This window comes from Neomonachus schauinslandi, chromosome 6, assembly GCF_002201575.2.
Source record: "Neomonachus schauinslandi chromosome 6, ASM220157v2, whole genome shotgun sequence".
NCBI lineage: Eukaryota > Metazoa > Chordata > Mammalia > Carnivora > Phocidae > Neomonachus > Neomonachus schauinslandi.
This window is the reverse complement of record NC_058408.1, coordinates 147,240,547-147,253,530: the sequence shown is the minus strand read 5'-3', so window position 1 is coordinate 147,253,530 and position 12,984 is coordinate 147,240,547. Positions and strand designations below refer to the sequence as shown.

Here is a 12,984-nt window from a genome sequence, read left to right as displayed (position 1 = left end):
CCCAGGACCCTGGGATCATGACCTGAGCCGAAGGCAGACGTTTAACCAACTAAGCCACCCGGGCATCCCGAAATAAAATCTTAAAAAAAAAAAAAAAGGCTAGTACAGGATGGAGCCAGGATTCTTTGGGTCTGACTAAAACCCGTACTCTTCCCCTAGAATATTCTGCTTCCCAAGGTGCTAAGTCTCTGCCTTATTGGTACTTAAAGTTCAGTAGGGGAACCAGGACTGGTCCAGAGAAGTTTAGTAGTTGAATTTTCAAGAGCTCTGCGGCTTCTTGTTAGTGACAGTGTCTGGACTGTGAGTTAGTAAGTCTTCCTTTACCACTTTTCTCCATCTCTCTTTTGTCCTAATCGAGAACTGAATAGTGTCATTCTTTTGTGAAAGGGTGCTGTAGGCTATATGTATATATAAGCCTTCAGAGACATGGGGACAAAGATGTTTTAGTTAGGGCTAATTCAGAAGAGAAACAGTTTGTTTATTAATGTTTTTGAAGAGATATGTTAATATATGCCATTTTTCTATTTGGGCTAATATTTTCATATTGGAGCCACAATACAAATTTTAAAGTGATACAATTTTTTATGATTTTCAGCTTTTTGGGTCTGTTGAATTTTTGTTTGATAAATGTTAACCTAGTAATGAGTAAGTCTAGCATTACAATCCTTTTTCTTTTGTGTGTGTGTCTGAGTGGGGGCAGGGGGTGGAGGGAGAAGAGGGGTTTGATTTAAATCAACATTAATCAACTATTAAGATTACTACCTGCCTTGCACAAGATGACTGAAGACATTTACATTAGCTTTCAATACAAATAACATTGTTTGAAAAGCTTTCATTTTTAACATGTAAAGAGTGAGAAGTTACTTCAAAATATATGTGATTTAAGCTTAAGAAAAATTGTGTTGATTTTACAAACTAGGCAAAGGATCTTAAACCACAGAAAAATAGTTTATAATTTATTGAGGCGATCTGGTCTTTGTTGTTTTTTCATGTTACTGTTCCTTGATATCAAATATGATAGTAGTGTGGAAGTACTTTTTTTTTTAGAATTTTGAGTTGTTACGTATGCTATTTTAAAGCACCACTCTAACAGAATGGGCTTTCTGTGCCACCAGACTGACGCATTGGGTTTGATTCACTGATAGCTTGGAGCGGGCCTTTGTTGAAAAGCTCTGCAAGTCACCCTCGTGGCGGAGTATGTATGTTCCATTTGCAAAGATGGAGGATTTGGGGGAATCGTGGAGCTGTTGCTCAGGTCAGGAGAAGGGATTTGTCATCTCCTTATCAGTTAATCCTGCTGGAAGCCGGCCTCTCAGAGGTTGAAATTAGAACAAATGGAAGGTCCGAAAATCAAACAGTAAATTAGTATTTTCAAATAATAACCACACTTTAAAAAACCAGGCTAGTAAATGGCCCCAAATTACTGAAGCAAGTCGTAAATATGTGACTATTAAACTGAGTTTCGTTAAAGCACATGACTGTGTGGGTGACTGGAAGGAATTATACGGTTATAAAAGGGAGCAGTGAGTTATGTAGTGAGCGCTGGTTTCTCTGCATAAGAAGTTGGAATTGTAATTTTATTTCATCAAAAGACACTCTTATTTTGAGGAAACTTGTTTGAAATGCAAACGAAGTTTCTCTCCAGAGCCTGCACGCCATTGTTGCTTCTCATTACGATGTTATGAGCCGGCACTTCGCTTCTGTGTGGAGGAAGCGCACAGGCCAGTCCGAAGGGATTTGAGGCTGAATGGGTGGGTTACACCAATTAACAAATAGAAAGTTTTCAGAACATTTCGTCTTAAGCCAGGTGCACAAGTTAGAGTTGCTTTTTGGGGCTGGCATTTATGCATACGAGAATCAAACCTGACACTACTCTTGGCAGCTTGACTGAAGCCATTTTAAAATAAGTACAAACTGTCCTAGAATTGATTTTCCCCCATTGTAGTAGCAGCAAGTTGGCCTTTCTTCTTCGTCTGTGACACGCATGCAGTTTTCTGTTATTTGGGGGGGAAGAAGGGAGGTAAACATACACAAAAGACTTCTAGTTTTTGAGTGAATAATGTGTTTCAGTTCACTTACTATTTTTAGTTTTCTGTGGCTCTGTAATATAGTACTGTATGTGGGCCTTAATTCACGTTCACCCGGAATATAGTAGAAAGCTTCATTTTTAAGGAGCCTGTGTTAGCCTCCAACCGTTGAAATATTTTTCCCTAAATTGATATGCAAAGAAATAGAGTATCCCTGCTTATGTCAATCGACTCTGATTTATGTTTTCTTAAATAATTTTATTTTATGTATTTATGCATGCATGTATGTGTCTGTCTGCTAGTCCATAATGAAAATATATACAAATGTGAAAACTCAGTTGCTCTCCAGGCTAGCATTCTGCTGCTGTGGGGAGGCCTGGGTTTGATTTCCTGTTGTTGGCACTGTGAACTAGAGTGTACGTGCTCCAGAGACAGCTTTCTGCTTTGAAAGCAAGAGACCAAGTGTCTTGTGTTCCACAGTAGTAACCTCTTTAGCTAATTGTGTGTGTGGGGGGGGTGTGTTGATGGGCTCTGAAAGGAGTCTTGTCTAGTACACTCCACTGGAAGGAGGCTGCCCATGACCTAGAGCTTGATTGTGGGAGACCAGGAGCATGGTAGGTTGAAGGACAATTGCTTAGTGGGAAAAAATTAGGAAACCCTTGTCATTTCTCTGTTAGGCAGGAAACAGAGATGTCCTTAGACGAAGGGGGAGCACATGAGCATGTTTTATTAACAGTTAATGGAAGAAAATTAATGCTAATTTATTCTTCATACACACCATGCAATTTGTTAGAAAAGTAAAAGAATAGTTTGAAATTCTTTGGTCAATTGATGGATTCCTATGTTAGGGGCATAGAAATGAAACTCAACATTAAGCAGACAAATACCCAAGCCCACAGGCTACATAAATGCTGAATAAAACCAGCTCTACAATGGAACTCTGAAAAGCGAGGGGTAAGAAGCCTAATGAATGATTGAATATGACCTTCGCAAAATCCCTGGAGTGTTGTTGAAAGATCATTCATTTCCAGCTTAGATGTCAAGATGGGCTCCAGTAACCAGGAAAAAAGAGAGCTTGAGTCGGTACTTACTGAGTTTTAAAAATCTTTACAACTCAGTGCATTAGACTAATCATTAAAAGGGCTTCTCTAACTGAATTTTGAGCTGTCACTGTGTAGACCTGTAGTTTAGGCCCAGGGAAACCAAATTAAAAAGATAGGAATAATTCGCAAGACATGAATGTATCAATATCCTGCTTTTATGGAGTAGAACTTCAAAAACTGGATGTAGAGGCTGGCCGAATGTACTTTTGTCATGCTGATACCATTGTAAGAAAGACTTACAACCAAGAGATCAATTGTGCCTTAGAGTATTTGCAAATTACTTGCCCAGTTTATTAGAGGAAGATAGGAAAAAAACCAAAATGCACTTTTTTTCATTTTTAAGTGGCCCATTCTGAAGAAGTGATAAATTCTTTTATGTTATATTTTAAAATATGTATTGTTATTACTGCATCAGAAAATAAGTATGTTTGTGGGTGATCTTTATTGTACATGCTATCCAGAAGCTTTGTAAGAAAAGCCAATCTAACACATTTGTTTTCCCAAATACCTAAAAATTTACACATGAACCAGGATTAGCATATCCTGGATGTTATATGAGGAGCTTAAAAAGAAATATGAAAACACTCCTGTTGAATAAGGGGACCATGAACTGTATTTCTCATTCTTCATCAACATACTTACAGATGTGAAGCTGTTTATTATTCTCTGTGACTCTAGCAGAATAGAAGTGCTGTTGGGATGGTCGCAGCTCCCCTGCTCAGGCGGTCCAAGCTGCTTGTCAAAGATGGGCGGAGTCGGGGAGGGAGCTAAATGGAGCAGAGAGTGGGTGCTGCTGGCGCACGTTTTCTCCTCACCCCTCCTCTAGTATGAAAATGTCAGTCCTTTGTTCCCATCTAATTTTAGTACATCCTGGCTAAAAAAAAAAAAAAAAAAAGTTTGGGTTTCTTCCCAACCTGGGAATTGGGGGGGGGGGGGGGGGGGGGGAAAGAGGAGAGGAAGGAGCAGTTTACATTCCGTATCCGTCTGCCTTTCTGCGACAGCATCTAGCCCCTATTCTGTTGATTCTGGTAATGAAATAAATTTAGATGCACTGAAGCAGCAATAATTAAGTTTTCCTTCCGTGTCCTCAACAAGAAGCCTAGTTGGAGTCTGAATGGGGAAAATCATAATGTGGCATTTAATAAAACATACTGGGCTAAATTAAAGAGCTGTGTGCAAGTTTTGGAAGACAGGCCTGAAATTGTGAATGAAAAACTGCATGTTGTCTTATTTATAAATATAACCTTTTGAGGCCCATTTGTGATTCAGCGAAACTGCTTTTATGCTGTTGTTTTGAATGAGAATAATATTTGTTGATTTTTGAGAAGCCATCATAAGCAAGGCACACAAGTCAGAGGTGTTTATTCCTTGTGGAAACCTTCACAAGTGTAGAGGGAAAGCTCAGATTTCGTGAAGAGAACCAGTTGGGTCAAAGAATTGATAATATAGTTTGTTCAAGAGATAGGACTGAATTCCTTATGGCTTTGTAGTTGGAAGTGCCGATTGTTATGGTTATTATTTAATTAAAAAGTAATTAACCAGGGGCGCCTGGGTGGGAAGCCTGCTTCTCCCTCTCCCACTCCCCCTGCTTGTGTTCCCTCTCTCACTGTCTCTCTGTCAAATAAATAAAATCTAAAAAAAAAAAAAAAATTAACCAGATTAAGCTATGAGGGGAAATCCACATATTGGACCCCACTGTGAAATAAGCTGGTCTTTTCCAGAGGTTTGTTGCTTTAGTGCTCTGAGTTTCCTCTTGGAATCTCTGTATGGTAAAGATGTTAGGTAGCCAGAAGTAAGAGGGATCATTTTGTTATTAAGTCCATTTGATTAATGATTTAATTTGTGACACATGCAGTATCACATTATTTTCTGAACTTGAAATTTATTTTCGTTCCTTTCATTTTATAGTAACCTAGTGTTGAAAATCTGTTAAGTAATACAGTAAATATCAAAGAGAAATGATTTTTGGGGGGGATTTGGTAGGAAAAAATGATAGGAATATAGGCAGGTCACTTTCCTTTTCTGGGCTTCAGTTTTCCTCTCTGTAAAATGAGGGCGTTCAGTAGGTGATATTTAGTTTTTCTCTACCCCTGTACTATTCAGCTTGGGCTACCATTGACTGTGTGACTTAAACAACAGAAATTTACTTTTCATAGTCCGGAGACTGGGAAGTCCAAGCTCAAGGTGCAAACAAGGCAGGCTTCATTCTGAGGTCTCTACTCTTGGCTTGCAGGTGGCTGCCATCCCCCTGTATGTTCACATGGCCTCCTTGTGCATGCTTACAAGGGAGAGAGTGTGGGAGCAGGCTTTCCTGTGTCTCTTCTTAGAAGGGCGATAATTCCATCAGGAGAGCCCCACCCACATGACTTCATCTAACTCCGATTACCTCTTAGAGGCCCCACTTGCAAATACCATCACACTGGGGCTTAGGGCTTCAACATGTGAATTTGGGGGCAGGAAACAAACATTCAATCCATAATACCTGCTGAAATTGATCCAAGATTTAGAGAAGGGCTTATGATTTAGGTTAGAAATACAGGTTTCCACGATATATGAAAAGTTTAAATGCTCCCATTAGCTAAATATCAGTTGTTAGGTCACTTTTCCGTTCTGTTAAGTCACGGTGTCTATGTATATGAGAAATAGATGTACATATAATAAAATATTTGGAGCAAAAATCATGTATTTTTCCATCTAAGACATCTTTGCGCATTCATTGGTAAACTTTAGATTTTGGTATCGTTTGTCTCTCATATATATTTTTGATAATTTAGTTTGTATTTGTTTGACCATGTTTTATTCAAGAAACTCAGAAATTTACATCTGATTGTTTAGTCTCCTTCAATTTTACATATAGAAAGAGATCAAGATTGGGGTCTAAGCAAACACAAAGGAATCATACTCACAGATGATCTAATTTAGAACCATAAAGTCCCAGGGCTCTGAGACCTTCTCATGCTACACAGAGACCCATGCTTGAGTAGATAGTATATGGGTCTGCCCTTCTCAGGCCTTGTAACCTCTCTGGGTTACTATCTTTCTGTCCTCTACCTCAGGGATGCTGAAGTATGTTAAAGGTGCTGGGAAAGTGCCTAATGGATAGTAATACTTACTTAAACGTGGTTTCCCTTCAGAGCCTTTCTTCAGAGCAGTTCCAGTGTAGTGGAGAGAGAAGCAGTTGTGGAGACCTTCTGTAACAGGGTCAGGAATGTTAGAAGAATTAGTGTGAAGCAGCTTAGCATGATTCCTAGCACACACCAGTCACTAGTCTTTTCTCCAAGAACTCCTTCTCCCCATTGTAGCTAATGTATTGACTTGTTGGAAATTGTATCCTTCAGTGCCACTGAGTTAATATATTCAGTTCGACTGTATTCTAAGAGTGCTTAGATGAGGGAAGAGAGGAGGAGTGGTAGATAAGTGAGTAAGAGTGAACATTTGCAACAGGTGGGCCTTCCAGAACCTCTTAAAAAATCCTACTGTGAAGCTCCTCCTTGAGTCTATAGATAGGGCTGGTGCTGAAGCACCTTTTTATTTAGCTAAGAAATGAGGATCAGATAGAATGCCAAATTTTCACCAAATGTTCTTTATGATGTGTTTCAGCAGACTCCTTAAGAATATTCAGATTTAAGATCATTGTCTGCTTAAGTGATAATTATTTAGTAATAAATGTAGGTACAGTGGGGAAAATGTTCATGTGGATGCATTGGAATTGGTCAAGGACATGGTGCACCTTTCTTCATTAGGTCTGCATACTAAGGCATTATTTCCAGTGACATGAAACAAGGGAACTATGAGCAGGTCCCTTAACTAACCATGCATTAGGTTTAATGAAAACCGAGTTGGATTTGGGTTTTCCTGGGCATTTAGGAACCAGTGGGCTAAGATTTTATCATTGATTTCCACCTTTGCATCATCTAGATTTGATTTCTTTGATCAGTGAATCATATTTATTTTCCTTGTTTTAAGTTGAGTTAATGATGCCATTCACAGTGACATTTCAAAGTTTGATGTTGGATAATACTTTAAATAGTTTATCTGATATGACCTTACTTTATACTGGAACTGACAGTATCGTATATAATTTACAGTGAAACAGTTGTTTATCCTAGTCTAGAAAACATTTGATTTTCAGATTTGTTTGTTTATTTAACCTTTTTATTGGCGGTTAAGTGACTATCTCAGTGCCTGGGCTGCTTAGTGTGACTGGGGAAATGCTGGCCAGAGCAGTGTCACTTTCTCTGGTCAGCCTCAAAGAGCTTAAGTCTTTGAACTATTTTTAAAAAAGTTCTATAGATGGCTCCGTTGTTGAGCGGCTGCCTTCAGCTCAGGTCATGATCCCAGGGTCCTGGGATCGAGCCCTGCATCGGGCTCCCTGCTCGGCGGGAAGCCTGCTTCTCCCTCTCCCACTCCCCCTGCTTGTGTTCCCTCTCTGGCTGTGTCTCTGTCAAATAAATAAATAAATAATCTTTAAAAAAAAAAAAAGTTCTATAGGGATGAGGTCAATATGATGATAATGTATGTCCGTAGGATAGTTTACTAAAGTTAGGTAGTTTAATAGTACTATGGTTAAGTAACCTGGTTTTGATCAAGATTTTTGTTTGTTTGTTTTGTTTCTTTGTGAAAGTTAAGAGAAGCTGTAAAGTAGTATTTAAAATAGTAAGCTAACTTCTCATATCAGTTCTTCTCTGTTTTAGATCAGGTACAGGGTATGTGCATACAAAATAGGCAAGGCTAGTCCCTCAGAAACAGTAATGGGTACAATAAAACAAAACGTCTTTGCTTTTGGTTAAAATAGAAGATAGACAAACTGCTGAATGGAGTTAAGAAGTTCACAGACTAACATACCATGTAGGGCACATGTTCTTTTCATACTGCTCCCAGGGATGTTCTACCCCTTGGAGCCGGAGACTGATTTTTTTTCTTGATATTTTAAATCCAAAGGATTCAGTCTTTAGATTGGGTATTCAAACTCTGTGAAATCACAAACTGTATGTAGTTTCACAGTTTCCTTTCTACCTAATGAAAATGAAATTCAGTCTGTTTAATTTTTATGGGGATAGGCAGGATGGCAGTAGCTTTGAGCATATCACTAGGGATGAGTTAAAAATAGATTTTTCTTGAGGCAGTGACTTATATGGTAGATAGTTGACAGGAGAGAAAAATTAAGTTAAATTTTGGGCTTGTATCGTAAATACTAAATCTGAATTCCACTTAAGGATATATAAGAAAAAAATTGAAATGGTTTTCATTTGAAGATGATAGCATAAACATTTAGTGTGGGTGTGCTGTTGAAATATTTTCTAGATAAAACTTAATGTGTAACAATATGAAAATATTGTAACTTGTTTTTAGTTACGTATTTGGTGGAGTAACTGAGGCCAGGCTAGGTTATAGGTGACTAACCATGTTAATAGTGACATTAGAGTACTTCAGCTCAGATCATAAATAGATCGGGGAAAGGTCAAGAATGAATTATGCTTTTCAGTGTTACTAATAAAATAGTAAAATAGGTTTGATAAGTTTTACATACACCAGTAACTTTGTAGATTGTGAAAAGCCTTCATTATACTTACTTTTGCTTATTTACCATGCATAAACTTTTCAATGTCAGTTTTTTTCATGTTTGTGTTTTCTGTAGCACATAACACCAATAGCTACTATTAACTTGCCAAAAAAAAAGGAAAAAAAATAGCAAATTGAAATAAGTTTTAACTGTTGCTCTGTTCTTTTTAGCTTACATTACCCAGTGTTCTTCCATCCAGTGAGTTGCAAGCGTGACATTTGCTGTGTTTTCAGCACCTGCCAACTTGGAAACCAGGGTTTGTGCTCAGGACTTAGGCTTACAACCCACACTTTGTGGTGCACAATGCTGTCCCAGCTGGCAGGCTTCGTACCTCAATGGTGCTAGACGTTTGGTTACAAAGCTGGGCCGATTCACGTGCACTGATTTCAATAGGCATTCCGCTTCAGGCTGCTTTCAACTCTCATTTTGTATCAAAGGAGTTAGATTGGTATCATTAAATTCACTGCCATGGTTATTTTTCAATGAAAATAAATTTGTTTTCTTTAGTTCTTGAATCAAAAAGTAACTGTCTTCAAGAATCAAAGTACCTCTTAAAAAAGATATGCGCATAGATATGGGAGATACCCCTGTCTCTCTCTCTGTGTAGATATATCTGTCTATATGGAAGAGATTCCAGCCAGAGCTATAATTCATTTTCATCAGTGGAAAGGTTTCAGAACACAATATAAAAAGGACAGAAAGGGAAGAACAGAAGGATTAGTGTGTTATCACAATGCTTATGTAGGTAGGGCTGTTAGTTGTAGCTGGCTCATAGATGTGGGAACAATTATAGAACTTATTTTTCTGAATAAGATCTATGTAAGAAAATTGTTCCTATAGTAGATTCAGATTTTTGGCTTTCATCTATAACCAAAAACTTTACATATTATTCAAAGAAATGTATTTTGCTAACTTGTTGTCTTTCAGTAGCCAATTTCTTTGAAAATGGTTCAGGTGGACTTGGGTCATGTCTGTCTTCCCATCATCCGTTATAAGCAATTTTAAAAGCTTCTGCTTTATAAAAGATCTTTTCAGTTTTAGAAAGGACAGTGTGAAATGTGAATGACTGGCTTTTAATACAACAGTTGTGACAAAGAGTCAGTGGCTTTTGGAAGCTGAATAAAGGGGTTACTACACACATCTGCATACTGTGCTGTTGGGTCCAATGTATAACAAGTTTGATGTTTGTTTCACTCACTTTATTCTAAAAAGAATACTATGTTACTCTCAGAGACAAACTAGTTTATCACTTTTTAGTGGTGAACTCTTTACAGCCATAGGCACACATAGGTTTGTTGGGTAAAACTGAACAACGTTGACTGGTACTTGCTAAGACTTCAAAGCTTAGCTCCTTGTTGCTTGAATATCACATTAATCTGGTTCTAAAGGCACAAAAATAAAACACCCACTAACTACCTAGGACACTCCTTAGTGCGAATTAAAACCCAACCTTTACCCTCCTCTGCACAAATGTGCTTAGGTGAATACTTGATTAGCTTGTTGATACAAGTTATAGTTGGTTACACCCTTTCTTAATAAAATACACCCTTATTGTCTTCTGTTGCTTAAGAGCTTTACACTTGGAAAAGGGGAATTCTCTAGTATAGAGTGATCCTCAGTTTAAATTCTCCCAGGCAGTTTTGAGTAGACATGATGCGTGCCATGTACACAAGCATTCCTCCATTTGGGGTGTCTGCTTCGAGCGGGGCCAGGAGGGCCAGTATTGCTGTGCTTTATCCCTGGGTTTCACACGCTGGTCTTGCAGTGAGACTGTATGTAATCCCTACATTTTATATTTCCCACTTGTTCATGGTTTACCCAAGTTAGTGTTGTTGATCAATGATAATGGAAAAGTTACAAGTGATCATTTTTGGGTTATTTATGGATTTATTCCTAAACTGGCTTATGAATTTGTGTTTAGGTGCCTGGTTGTACTCTAAATCTGGTTTTGATTTGGCTTTGACCTTTAAGGATTGAACAAAGGTAGACAGCTTAGCCCCCCATCTCCCGATTACAGCTTACATTGTTTTACATCCAGAGTGGGACTGAGTTTATATTTGTTCTTCTGAATTGAGCAAAACTCTCATATACAACCTTTTGGGTAGGACTTTTTAAATAATAAATAACTATGTAGCATAGCCCTAAAAAGTGGGGTGTTTTACCTTTTTTTAAAACATTTATTTATTTGAGAGAGAGAGAGAGAGAGCGAGTGAGCATGATGGGGGGAGGGTCAGAAGGAGAAGCAGACTCCCCGCTGAGCAGGGAGCCCGATGCGGGACTCGATCCCGGGACTCCAGGATCATGACCTGAGCCGAAGGCAGTCGCCCAACCGACTGAGCCACCAGGCGCCCTAAAGTGGGGGTGTTTTAGATCTTACAGAACTTACTTCATAATGTGGGAAGAACCACATAATATGGAAAGTTAAGTGACACAGGCCTTAATGTATATATTTTTTAGCCTCTGGAGACTCAGATTAAGTACATGAGAAATAGCCATTCATTGGTTAGTAGCACAACTCCTTAAGCAGGTATTTTAGTTCTGTGCACTTGCAAGAAAGCCTCAGAACCAGAAAAACAGGCTGCTTTAGGTTGGAAAGGAGGCGTTGCAGCAAAGAGCTTGCCATAACCACAATCCTTGGAATTTTGTGAATCTAAAATCATCCTGAAAGCAACCAGAATCATGGTTGCAATAATTGTCTCCAGGCTCTGGACAAGCCCCCCACCCCCTGCATTTTGTTTTCTCCATTGACCCGATGAACTGGTAATTGTAGGAATAAGCTGAATGTTTGCCAGCAGGAGTCACTCTAGGCTTCCTAATAAAAAGTAAATTAAACTATGTTCTTAAAAGCTCTAAAAGGCCGTGGTGACATTTGATAAGATGGCATTAGGGAAGTGTCAGCAGCATTCTCAAATTATCCCTTGTGCCTTTCTTTGTCTAACTTAGGGAGACTTGGTTCTCGTTCCTTTCAAAATTGGCCCTTGGTAAATTCTTCTAAAGCAGTGTTTATGGATAAGGATATCAGTATCTTAGCATTCTGCCTATTAGCTCATTTTGGCTTTTGTAGGATGAATTGGTTATATCCCACATCATCTATTTGAATGAATAGACACACATCCTTCTCCTGATGGTTGTTCATCCTAATCGTGCAGAAGAAATCACTGGAGCTGTAGCTGGTGTGAAAGATGTTAGCTCATGGTTTTCTGAAAAAGAACGGGTCCAGTGTGATGGGAAACTGAAATATTGCAACGATAGCCATGAAATATAAGTTTCCCAAGTGCATACAAGCTCAAGAAGTTAATTGTTCATTTATGTTTGATACTGGGATTGAAACATTGGATTAAAACCAATTAAATGTTCCTAGAAGCAACAGAAAAAGTTTCCTGATTTATGAATAGGACCATTCAAATGGCGCAGACACAATCCATGTAAAGTAATGAGGTGTTTTGTATTTTTGGCAAAGGAGAACACAAAACAGGCATAGGGGAGTTCTTTTAAAAAAAAAAACACCTCTTTAAAAATCTCTTTGGATACAAGGTCAATAAAATAACACACACTAGTAGGACCGAGTAATGGGAAATCTAGGGCTTCACTTCACAAGGAAAACAGTCCCCCTCCCCCAGGTGAGCAGTACAATGAAAATACTCTGCTTATTCTATCAGGGTTACATTCCTGAACTTAAGTCAACATCCTAAGTTACAGAACGAAACATGCTCTGCGTCTGCTTAGCAACCACAAATCCTTCCTTCACCAGTTGCATATATTTTGCACGTGGCTTCTGAAGTACACATTCCTTTATTTCGATCAGCACCCCTAGTAGGGACACTAGCGTTTTATTTTCCCAAAGTGTGACAACGCTAACACAGCCCCCTCATCCTCTGCTGCCCAGCACGCCACCGAAATGATCGTTTCTTTGAAACCTCAAAACCCAACAACCCGGAAGCTGGACGTCTGAAGTCCACGCGGCCCAGGGTTTTTGCCCCGGTTCCTGCGGGGGGCGGGGGAAGACACCCGCGGGACCCCTGACTCCGGGCCCGGGCAGCCGCGGGGGTGGTGGCTGCGGCGGCGCGGCCGGGATCCGGGGCCACTTCCCGCGTCCCGGGGCCTCGCAGGCGCGAGCTCGGCGAGCGGCGCGCGGCTCAGCTCGCAGGACGCCCTCTAGCCCCGCCGGCGGCGCGCCGCGACCCCCCCACTCTCCGCCCACCGGCGGCTGCGCGCACTGCACACTCGCCCGCCGCTGCCGCCGCCGCCGCACGCCGCCCGGCTCCTGCGAAGAGCGTCGTGTATGTTCGCA

General features: G+C 39.8%; 1 protein-coding gene across 1 annotated transcript in view; it reads left to right on the top strand.

Annotated features, from left to right (window-relative positions):
* Positions 1–12,984, top strand: part of FAM53B (family with sequence similarity 53 member B) — a 120,278-nt gene that overhangs the window by 959 nt on the left and 106,335 nt on the right. The gene's annotated exons all lie outside the window — the stretch shown is intronic.